The sequence below is a fragment of the Ambystoma mexicanum genome, chromosome 7p (assembly GCF_040938575.1).
Source record: "Ambystoma mexicanum isolate Mex_15411 chromosome 7p, UKY_AmexF1_1, whole genome shotgun sequence".
Lineage (NCBI taxonomy): Eukaryota > Metazoa > Chordata > Amphibia > Caudata > Ambystomatidae > Ambystoma > Ambystoma mexicanum.
Window position 1 is genome coordinate 201,482,617 of NC_090939.1, and position 12,671 is coordinate 201,495,287.

Here is a 12,671-nt window from a genome sequence, read left to right on the forward strand (position 1 = left end):
AACTCTGCATGGAGGTGGCCAAGCATAGACAGCGAAAGAGAATTAATGAGCCAGGAGGACCCAACATCCAGCGACGGAGGAGATAGCCTGACCAACCAAGGAATAGGTTTGACCTTGGCAGAGGACGACCCGGGAGGTGAAAGGTGCTACCCTGTAAGAGAGAGCCGCAGGCAGCCCGCCTACCTGCATGGCTTTGAAGTGGACTTTCCCTGTTGCCGGAGGGCACCCGTTGGTGCAATTCTTCAGTTGGTATCGTTGAACTGATATATCTGTGTTGGAATTTGATGTGCTAGATTTACAAAGGTTGATGTTCTGTAATAAGTGCCCATATCCTGTTTGTTGTTTGTTTGTTAAGAGGACTGCAAGTACAGTCACGTGTGTATGCCAATAAAGGCGGGTCCCCACGGCGCATGCGCCAGTTAGACCACCGACATGTGTCCGTGTCCGTCTGTTTACCGCTCTGGGGCCTGACCTGGACCAAGCCCCATACATACCAAACTTCGCAATGGTAATTCTGTTTTCAAATGACAGTTCTGTAACACGTGCTTTGTTTTGCTTTAAACTGTATTTTTGTACAATAGCATGCTACTGCCTTATTAGTGCTAAGTATCTTAATATTTGTTAAAGCGTAATGAATTAGCATTTCCTCCGACACGGCTAACTGCAGTCATATTGATATAGCCATGGTTCCCAGCAGTCTTTTCTAAACGCTTCTCAAGTTTCCCTTTTCCTTTGTGTGCCCACTGTAGCACTCACCTGTCTCTGTTGTAATTGCTCTCCTTCCTTTTTCCTCAAGCCCGTGTTCAAGGGCATAGGTCAGCCATGGGACCGGTACTGACGAATGAAAGAGGTGCTTTCAAGCTCGGACCAGTACTGACGAATGAAAGAGGCGCTTTCAAGATCGAGGGAGCCCTAAACACTTCTTGTCTTCTTCTTCTTGTTGGGGTGGCTCCCAGAGACCAGGAGCTGGCGATTTCCATGTAAATAGATGATGTTCGCCATACTTCCCCCAAATGCAGCTCCAGACCAACCACAACAACAGACCACCACTACCAATAGACCTGCACCAAAATACAGCCACCACACCTAACCCAATCCCTCTACACAACACTGCATTACAATATACACTCATAAAGCCAGCAGTACCCAAAAAACAACTCAGCCGCCCTAACTATAATCATCATCTTCTCAGTCTTGTTCCAAAAAGAAGATGCTTACCAGACTTCCCCCAAATGCAGCGAAAGACCAACCGCGACAACAAACCTCCACTACCCGGAGACCCACACCCAAATATATCCACCACACCTCCTTAAAATACTCCCTTGTAAAGCCAACAATACCTAAATACTTTCCCGCATTTTGTGTTCACCATGCATACCTAGGGTTGGTAATTCTTTCAATTCAAGTAGGTTTTGGAAAGCAGAGTTGCTTTTAATGAATTTAAGGTGCAGGGGAGATAACAGTTAACCCTGGCATATGGGTTGTGAGATACATATAGACAGAATAAGTTCCTAATGGAGGAACTCCCGTCCTCTGACCACTTTCACAGGCCCTTCATAAAGAGCCAAACAATTAAAGTATAACTTGTGTTCACACTATGGGTGTGATCTGTTCAGACAACAATATGTTGTTTCAATAATTAGGCAGACAGTACATTTAAGACTTCTTAATGATGAACATTAAGACAACTTTCTTTGACTTCTTCATATGTTGTTTTATTTTTCAAAATTAGCCCAACGCGTTTTGAGAAAAACATCTCTTCTTCAGGGGTATATGTATTCAAAATTTCAATCCAATCTAAAGAAAAAATTCCAGAAAACATAAAATTACTATTTATGTGAGATTTCAAATTCACTAGTTCTATAGAAAAACTAAAAAAAAACTAGACAAATTCATATTTTCTAAACCACTGGTAACCCTCATGTAGGTTTAACATAATCTTGGGTATCTTTCAACACCCACTGTGTTTTTTTCTTTATTACATTCTTATACTGATCAGACCACTTCGAATTCATACAATCATATTCAAGTTTGTGTATCTGTTTACCAAGTCAAAAAATTAGAAATCTACATCGTGGCTGCCTATACAATTGGAACAGGTCTTTAAACATATTGTACATAAATATTGGAAAGAACATGTTGTCACGGACATCCAATCCAAGGTGTATCACTGGTTCTTATGATTCACCGAGTGAATGATATTTACAACTCTCAGGTATATCTGCTCTATACGACTGGAAAGTGTCCAATAAAGAAAGAATCATTATCCCAATTTGTCTAAACATGAATAGTATGACACTTTTTGAATACATATACCCCAGAAGAAGAGATGTTTTTCTCGAAACGCGTTGGGCTAATTTTGAAAAATAAAACAACAACGACGTCTTAAATGTACTATCTGCCTAATTATTGAAACAACATATTGTTGTCTGAACAGATCACACCAATACCTAAATATTTCTCAGCCACCCTAACTATAATCATTTTCTCAGTCTTGTTCGGCGTCTGAAAAGAACAATTAATAACCTCAATCATAAACAACAAAATCCTCTCCGTCATCAACACCAATAAATCACCCACCACCAGTGGCTGCACAACCCCATCCACAGGAACAAACGAAGGGGGCAAGAACCCATCCCCAGTTAGACAAACCTTCTCAACCCGACCCACACCAGCAGCTGGAAACCGTGCAATAACCTCTGTATAAGAAAAATTGTGACACAGTCTCTCGGACTGCACTCGAACCTCACCGACATACACAGGACACCCCTTAAATATAACATAGTGATCCCCACCACAATTCCTACATACAGGTACCGTCTCACTTAAACACTCCTTGACATCATGTCCACCGCAACACTTCGCACAACACTGCTCCCCTCTACAGACACTGGCTACATGACCAAACTTCTGACACCGAAAACAATGCAAAGGAGGGGGCACATATTTTGCCATCTGGAACACAATCCACTAAAACCGGGGCACCTCCACAGACTGAAACGACACCAAGACAGTAGTCAACACTACTACCCCATCCTCATTCCTAGGACCTAACCTACGCACCCCAACCACACCAACACCTTTAAGCTCAGACATCAAGAAGACCAAATCGGTACTACCCGGAACACCATCGACCACCCCCTTACCACTAGCCACACAAACAGGCGGTACAGAACACACCACCGGAATCCCCGCCACCTTACGCAAATGCAACATGATCTCCTGTTGTTCAAAGGACACACAGCAAACCAAAAGCTTACCTCCACCCACCTTACGGATAGACCGAGGTGAATGAGCCCACTCCTCCACTGAAATCGCAATCTTAATTGGGCACACCTGCCTGAATTCCTGACCCTCCACTGTACTGGCCACAAGAACCACAAAAGCCTTTTCTTCGAAGCACCAACCCCCTTACTCGGCACACAAGACCAGACACCACACCACCACCTGCAACTCCCACCACCTCAGAACAGAGAGGCTCTGCCTCCTCCTGCTCCAACACAGAGAACCTTGAAGACACAGCGACACCACTGACAACCCCTGTCCGATCCACAGGAGATCGGCTCCTAGACACATCCCATGACTTACCCCTCTTTCTAGAAGGAAATGACTACCACTCAGATCCAGAATCACTAGAACCAGAGTCCTCCATCGTCAAAAACGAGAACCCAACCCGACCTCTGCTGCGCCTTTCAAACTCCACTCACATGCCCCATCTGAAGCTGCCACTCGCCTAGGCAGACCACCCCTCATTATCACGCATACACTCCAGCGTGTCCGTTCCTGGTTTCTCAGTCTCTGAGATGTGCAACCAAAAAGTCCCGTCAACCTCAGCTGATGCCACTATCCAGCAACAGTTTAAACATGGCACCACTCGTATGGCAAACTACTGTCCCACTGCACTGCCATACACGGAACTGCAGCCTCTCGCGCAGGCTGCTTCCCTCATATAATCCACTGTATCCCAGTTTCGCTTGCGTACGCTGCTCTGATCACACTCGTTTCAGTTGTGATTCTCTCACGTCTCGCGTACATTCTCCTGACAGTCACCTAGGCCTGTTGTATCCTAACACTAAAACACTTCTCGTGTGATGGCATGGAAGTATGTTAATGCGCAGCATGCCCCCTCTGACTGTAAAACAAAAGGGGCTCCTTATTTAGGCTCACATTTCCCAGCTTTTCAAACGCTTTCACTTTCTCCATAATTCACGCCGGGGCTCTCACAGGCTACTGTGTTGGTAAAGCCTTGCCACTGACTCCTATCTCATTGATTTGACCCTGCAAAGGTGAGGTGAGTTAGAAGTGTTAAAGTATGAGTGACTTCCTTCAATGTTTTCTGTTTTTCTTCACCTGCTCAGTGGAATTTTGTACACCTTTAAAGAGGCAGTAGATTTTTTAAATAGTTTTTAAATGATTAGCATTATTTTGCAGTGCAGTTACATTTTCTTGACAGCCCCAGGGGCATTTATATTCCATTACTAATTGCGTGCCCGTTCCTACCACACGCTCTGTGGATTGGTAAACATCCTTACGGAGGCACTACCGTATGATTATTTCACTTGCTGCTCGCAAGGAAGGCAATTTCAGGCAGTCTCAAATATGGACTAGGGGTGTTGTTTTATCATTGTCCATTTATTACATACTAATCTGCACCACCTGCTCAGTGGTTTATTGAACAGCCTTAAAGAGGCTTTGCCATTTTGAATGGTTATGATCTAACCTGCTGCTCGCAGATTGTTCAGTTTAGTTGTTTTGGTAGTCACAACTTGGCTTGGGGCATTGCATTCATCATTACCGAAGTACGATTACATGCCCGTTTTCACCCCTGCTCCAGTTGAGTATTGAACAGCTTTGAAAAGGCAACGCCATATTTACTTGGAATGTGTTCTTTAGCTTGCTGCCTGCAAGTAACAGTTTGAGGTTTGGCCACCTCCAATATGAAAAAAAAGCATACAAATGAATAGGTCCAAAGACACTATGCTCCTAACAAGATACTCCCAAGGTTTTTTTGACCTCTGCAATTTTTTTAAAGAAGGAATCACTCTTCAGTATTTTATCGTAGAGACAAATCTCTCAATTTTTTATATTAGAGTTGTGTGAATCAGAACATAAATGCACAATTCCAAAAAACTCAGACATCAGAATGGTATGCTAAACCAGAACAGAACAGACAGAAAAATATATGTTTACAACACACAGTACCAAAACATTTTTGGGACAATATCAAAATGGTGTGCATATAACAAACCCAACCTCTATGAGGGTTTGTCAGAATTCACAACAAGATAGTGTACAAATTCAGAACAGGATTTTTAAAACAACGTAAACAATTAGGAAGACACAAAACAATTTTTTGCTTGTGTGGACAGCAATTCGTGTGCTGTGGTTTCAGGGGAGTAGTGCGTCTACACCAGGTGTTTCAGCCGTTTTGAGATGGGCTAGGTGTGCCTCATCTTTAACACGGCCTTCATCAGGACGAAGTTCTGTGCAAAAAGATGTATGTTCTGCAGGGGAGGGAGACTACAGTCAGGGAAGTGTACGAGCAAAATAATTATTTATTTAGACTGAATGAATCAAGATGCTGTGTGGTCCGTAATATCAAAACACACAGTTTACCTATGGGATAATCACTTTCACAGGCACTGTAATAGAGATCCGCTAGCCGCATTGGCTGGTCTCTGGGTAATCCTGTTGTAAAAAACAGAAAGTCTGTTCTGTTCTGGTTTAGCATACCATTCTGATGTCTGAGTTTTTTGGAATTGTGCTTTTATGTTCTGATTCACACAACTCTAATATAAAAAACTGAGAGATTTTTCTCTACGATAAAATACTGAAGAGTGATTCCTTCTTTAAAAAAATTGCAGAGGTCAAAAAAACCATGGGAGTATCTTGTTCTGAGCATAGTGTCTTTGGACCTATTCATTTGTATACTTTGTTTTCTAGTTCACCCTCCTGGGTAGAATAGGTTCCATACCATGAGCCCTAATTTTTGATTCCAGTCTGTACAGCCCGTGGCTGTGGGCAGTCGACCGACCACCATTAAGGTCAAAAACTTAATTTCAACAAACCGGTGTTTGCATTCTTTCATCTATGGATAACATCAATGTAGTCTCCTATACAGATGACTTTTTTAAACAACTCCTAGGGGCCACTTCCACACTACGAAACAAGGAGGGTGTGCTCACAAGAGGTCTGACAGAAGACCAATTAGAAATACTTAACCAAAAGAAGAAAAGAATAATTCGAACAGAGCTACATGGCAAGTTCATGCGCGAATACTTGAGGGCCGGGATAATCCCTGAAGGCCTCCAGGTACGTAACATCCCCGGGGTTTTCACAGACAACCCGAAGTTCATGAAAAACTTCAGTGGTGTAGGGAATAAATGTAGTCGTGACTGGCTGATTCTGGTCATAGACACGGCAAAAGAGGAATGCGAAAAACAAGGTGTAGAATTACTCGAGTTGGAGAAAAAGTTCCTCGATGATAAGTCTATCCAGGATGCTAAGGATAAGCTAGAAAAACTTGAGTTGGAAATCACTCAGTTCAAAAATCTGACACTCAACAGGAAGGTGGACAAGTTTAAAAAAGATTTAGCTAATTATTCAGAAGAAAAAACCTATCCTTTCCTCAGGCCCACATATTACACCGATCTATAAGCAAGTCAAAACTTCAATAGGAGAAATAGATCAGTCAATTTTTCAGGGACCTCTTCCAGTGGAAGTGGAAGCACCTCAAGCCTACCGGGAGCCACAGGGCAACAGCTACCACAACCTTTTTTTCCCATGGGCGGACAAAGAGGAAGACCCAGGAGACGCCCGACACAATCAGGACAGCGCATGAGAACGCGCCAATGATACCAAAACCAAGGACAGAACCAGAGATACCAGTCTTCGTCCTATCCACCCGTACTATGACCCCACCAGAATTACGGCTCCTCGGTAAAGGTTTATCCTTCGTCCCAGCACAAAGGGCACAACCTTTTGAAATTGAGCTAGAACTATGGAAATTCTTCAGAAATATACGTTTGAAACATTTTTTTGAAATCTACTTACCTTCTTGTAGAGAGACTGAACAACATCCACGCAACAAGTCAGAGAACACCACAGGTTTAAAAGAACAATCTAAGTTCTATCCTCCACCGGGCTCTACTCCAGGGGAGATTTTAACCTTTGAGAAAGTTGTCACCAAGACCATAATGGCCGGTTTAAAAAAAAAAAATTTCTACAAGGATAACCTTGACAGAGAAGGAAGGACCGCTATGAGAAGTCTGGAAACCGACAGATCAATAACAATCAAGCCGGCAGACAAAGGAGGCAGGATAGTTGTCTGGGACACCTCAGATTACAACATAGAGTGCCTACGACTATTGAGTGACCGAGAAGCTTACTTACCTCTGGACCATAACCCCATGAAGGACCTCCAAGATGAAATTGCAAGCCTTACGCAACACGCTCTTACACAAGGTTGGATATGTGAAGACGAGAAGATGTTCCTTAACAAGACCAATCCACGCACCCCAGCTTTCTATATCCTCCCTAAAATAAACTCAAAAAAACCTCCGGGAAGACCGATAGTTTCTGCTTGCGAATCCCTCCTGGAACCTTTGTCTCTTTACACAGACTATTTTCTGAAACCTTTCGTAAATCAAAATGCCTTCCTATTTAAAGGATACGACAAATACAATCAATTTACTTGATGACATCATCCTCACCACCGACAGCCTGCTTGTTACAATGGAAGTCGAGGCGCTATATACATCTCTACCACAACAAGAAGGGCTTGAAGCCGGTTGCCAGACATTTGGTCGAAAAAAATTGGTCGACCAGACAAATGGTCGAACCAATTTGGTCGAAAACCAAATGGTCGAAATTTTTTATTTTTTTATTTTAACCCTTTTTTTTTATTTTTTTGGGGGGGTTCCCCCCAACCCCCTTTTTTCCCTCTAAAACCCCCTTTTTTTACTAAACGAAAACCCGAAAAATAAATATATAAATAAAAAAAAAATTCGACCATTTGGTTTTCGACCAAATTGCGTCGACCAAATTGCAGTCGACCAGTTTTTTTTCGACCAATTGCCTGGACACCCTTGAAGCCATTCATGACATTTTAGATACCAGAGAAGATCTAGACTCCACCCCCACTAATTTCATCCTTGAGTGCACGAGACTGGCAATGTCTGAAAATTTCTTCTTGTTCCAGAACCAAATATACAAGCAAACCAAGGGTGTAAGTATGGGCGCCACTTTCGCCCCTGATATCGCGAATTTATACATGTCCCGCTACGAAGAAAACCATGTCTTCACGCCAGAGAACCCTTTCCTAGGAAACATCGCACTATGGAAAAGGTATATTGACGATGTGATCATTGTATGGCAAGGAACACCCCTTGAACTACAACAGTTCCATATTTGGATCAATTTAAGAAACAGCCACATCAAGTTCACGATGCAGTGGGATCACCACCAAATAGATTTCTTGGATCTCCACATCTACAAGACTGGGGACCGATTAAAGACTGAGCTTTCTCGAAAACCAACAGACGGCAACAGTCTGTTGCACTTCACAAGCTATCACCCGATGGGTCTTAAGTTCAATTTACCGTATGGACAATTTTTACGTATACGGAGAAATTGTTTGGACCTGGAGAAATTCCATCAACACGCAGAAGGACTAACTCAACGAGTTGCCGAGAGAGGCTATCCAAAAAAAGCCATTAACCAAGCCAAAAAAAAGAGTGAGATACACGCCTAGAGAGATCTGTTTGGAAAACAAACCGAAGAAAGATTTGGGAAGATTGGTGTGTGTCACCACCTTTGGGACCCTCAGCTTGTTGATCCAGAAAACGATTAAGAAGAATTGGCATCTGGTAACACACCCTGGCACTCTACAGAATGTGCCTTGCTTCGCTTTCAAGACAAATAAGAATCTAAGAGATGCTCTTGTACACACGTTTATAGAGCCACCACCGCAAACACAAAATACACTATGGGATTTACCCCTGATAGCTGGACACCATAAATGTGGTCACTGTGTGGCATGCCCTCTGACCCTACAAAAGAAATCGTTCGAATACGAACAAGTACAATGGACAATGAATGATTTCAGCAATTGTAACACCAAGGGTGTCATATACATAGTACAATGCCCTTGTAAGCTCATATATGTGGGTAAAACCATACGTGCAATCAAAATGCGTATCTCGGAACATCGTTCCTGCATCAGGAACAAGGTAGCAGATAAGCCCTTAGTAGAACATTTTATCAGCAAGAACCACAGGGACACTGACTTAAGTTGGTTTGTCCTCCAAAAAGTCAAACCTGCTAAACGTGGGGGTGATTTGAACAAAACACTCACTCAATTAGAACAACGGTGGGTGCATAGACTCAACACTGTACAGGCTGGTTTAAATGTTTCAGTTGAGTGGAAGTCTTTCCTGTAACCACATGCAATTTATGATCTGATATGAGCAAAGGGCATATGCAATTCGGCATTGCAGATGCCTGTGGTGTATGCACAGTGTAACCCATCATTGATTGAGTTTTTCGAAATGATATTCGAACTGTTTAGCCAGCAACCCCTTTTTCCAATGGCCATGAGTAAGTTATATACTGTGTTTTGGGTCTATGCATGTAATCCGCTACATGAGAGTTTGCACATTATCAGCTAATGTATTTTGCCTTCGGCTACCATGTAATCACGTACGTATTTTCTGGCTATGTGCCCGATTTGGTTTGGCACCATTGTGTTCTCTACGGTATTAAGCTGTGCCAGGTATGCTTTCAGGTTGCCAGTTGCAGTCCCTGTACACTATGTGTTTTTTCTGAGATCCATGAGACTGTACAGTGTTTCACTCTCACACGCACTAGTGGCATAGCGCATTTAACTCTTTTTTAATTATACCCCACGGGCCCACCATGTAAGTTCCTGGAAGCGTGACTCATTTAGGTCGTCACGCGTGGCTCATGGTTGCCATGACAACCACCATGTCAACAATAGTCTCTAAATTGATTTTCCGGACACACGTTAACAACTAGCGCACCCATAATTGTTTTAGCGCCTCAATGCCCCCCCCGGATCGAGCAGAGTTCACTAAATTGCTCTCCTCTCGATCAGAGCCTGGTTCCAAGATGACCGCCATATAAATATTCACGGAGACCTGGCAACAGCGTTACTAACGCTTTGCAGCCAAGCCCCCGCAGTCTCGTCTGCGACTCAGCAGCCAGAGGAGACCCTGCACGGACACCGCTGCTAACTTTGCAGCCTCACAGGTAACCCTGCATCCACAGTGTTTTAAATAGATTTCCATGAGTATTCGCTGGATTCGAATGCTCACTGTGAGTTTTGATTTATTTTTTAGCCGTGCATTTCGTGGTTGTTTTCTTTGACGCCACACTGGACCTTTCGACCCAGATACCTCCAGTGAGAGGTAAGATACTCCACATGTGTGTATTTTCATGTTTTGTGTACACGCCTGCGAGGGGACATTATTAGCCTCAACTTCCCCTATTTCTTTCTGTTTTTTACAACAGGATTACCCAGAGACCAGCCAATGCGGCTAGCGGATCTCTATTACAGTGCCTGTGAAATTGATTATCCCATAGGTAAGCTGTGTGTTTTGATATTACGGACCACACAGCATCTTGATTCATTCAGTCTAAATAAATAATTATTTTGCTCATACACTTCCCTGACTGTAGTCTCCCTCCCCTGCAGCACAGACATCTTTTTGCACAGAACTTCGTCCTGATGAAAGCCGTGTTAAAGATGAGGCACACCTAGCCCACCTCAAAACGGCTGAAACACCTGGTGTAGACACACTACTCCCCTGAAACCACAGCACATGAATTGCTGTCCACACAAGCAAACAATTGTTTTGTATCTTCCTAATTGTTTACGTTGTTTTAAAAATCCTGTTCTGAGTTTGTACACTATCTTGTTGTGAATTCTGACAAACCCTCATAGAGGTTGGGTTTGTTATATGCACACTATTTTGATATTGTCCCAAAAATGTTTTGGTACTGTGTGTTGTAAACCTATATTTTTCTGTCTGTTCTGTTCTGGTTTAGCATACCATTCTGATGTCTGAGTTTTTTGGAATTGTGCATTTATGTTCTGATTCACACAACTCTAATATAAAAAATTGAGAGATTTGTCTCTACGATAAAATACTGAAGAGTGATTCCTTCTTTAAAAAAATTGCAGAGATCAAAAAAACCTTGGGAGTATCTTGTTATGAGCATAGTGTCTTTGGACCTATTCATTTATATGCTTTGTTTTCTAGTTCACCCTCCTGGGTCGAATAGGTTCCATACCAGGAGCCCTAATTTTTGATTCCACCTCCAATATGGCCTAGGCGCATTACGGTTATTCATACCCGGCCCAGGGCCATCAGCCTGCTCGGGCATTTTAGCTGAAGCTACATATATGCAAATGCATATTGTATGGGATGTTGACCATACTTATAATACTGGTGGTAAAAGGTGCTATGCGTACAATAAAAGGAAAACTACCTGCAGACCTAGGTTTTTCTGAGGAGAAAAACCTCAGCCGCATGAATTCAACTCACCACTGAGGGAGTGTAAAATTGGCACCAAAAGGGTGGAGGAGCTGCCTGCTCCATGCTGAAATCGGGATTTTTTTCCTCCCCTCTCCTTCACCAGTGGGTTAGCCTAACATCTCCCATTATTCCACAGTAGTTTCAAAATCTGGTAGGGTGAGTGGGTTGGTAAGTATTATTACAGCAATGTTCGGGACATTTGCATCCGTTTAGGGTAAACTGCACAAATGCATTACCTGCGCGGTAATGATCAAATGGCCATACAAGCAATGCAACATGATGTTGAGCTTCAAGGTGCTCTAGTTAGGTCTATTCAGTTGCGCTGTTACTGCCTTTCCAATATTACAGGGGCTTTGACGCTGAAGTGCAAAGTGGCTCTGAGCAGAATAATTTGCAACATGGAGTAATATGCTGGCTTGCTTTCCCGAGATACATTTTTTCTTCCCCTTAATGAATTGTTAAGACATAGGCTTATTACTGACCAGCTTCCATATCCTTACTACACACTGGCCCTATGGTCCTTTATCTGAAGTACAGACTCACAAACCTAATGACTGTTATTTCCTGGGCAGGCTTGACCCCATTTTTCGTCCTTCATTAAAGGGTACCTCCATTAATAACATATGTCATCAGGCTGGTAAATTATCCAATAGTCATCTGTTTTCACTTCAAGTTATGGTTACCAACTCCTCCATTAAAAAAGGCAAGTCCTGTGGTGAGTGGAACAGTTTACAGCTGTTTCTGCGTTTTCAAAGGAAATTATGATTGTTTGGCTGGCTGACGCTTTAAACTTGTATAATATGAAGCCTTCAGTCTTGACATAGAATGGCTAATCCCCCTCACTAACGTGAGTGTGGGTTTAGGTTCTATTAAAGACACGAAGACGAGTATTATCCCTTCCTCCCGGTTTAGCTTACTCGTTAGTACCTGGAGTATTGCCAAGAACAAGGAATACCATTTTTGTAGATGTTTCTCCTAAACATCAGGCCCTCCCATTTATCAGCTTTTTGCTTCATGATATGTAGTGAAGGGGTTCTGGGGGGGTCCTTTCTGTTCTCCTCAAGTGGTTCAGTTTATATCCCCAATAGACTTGAGAAGAGTAGAAGTTGCCCC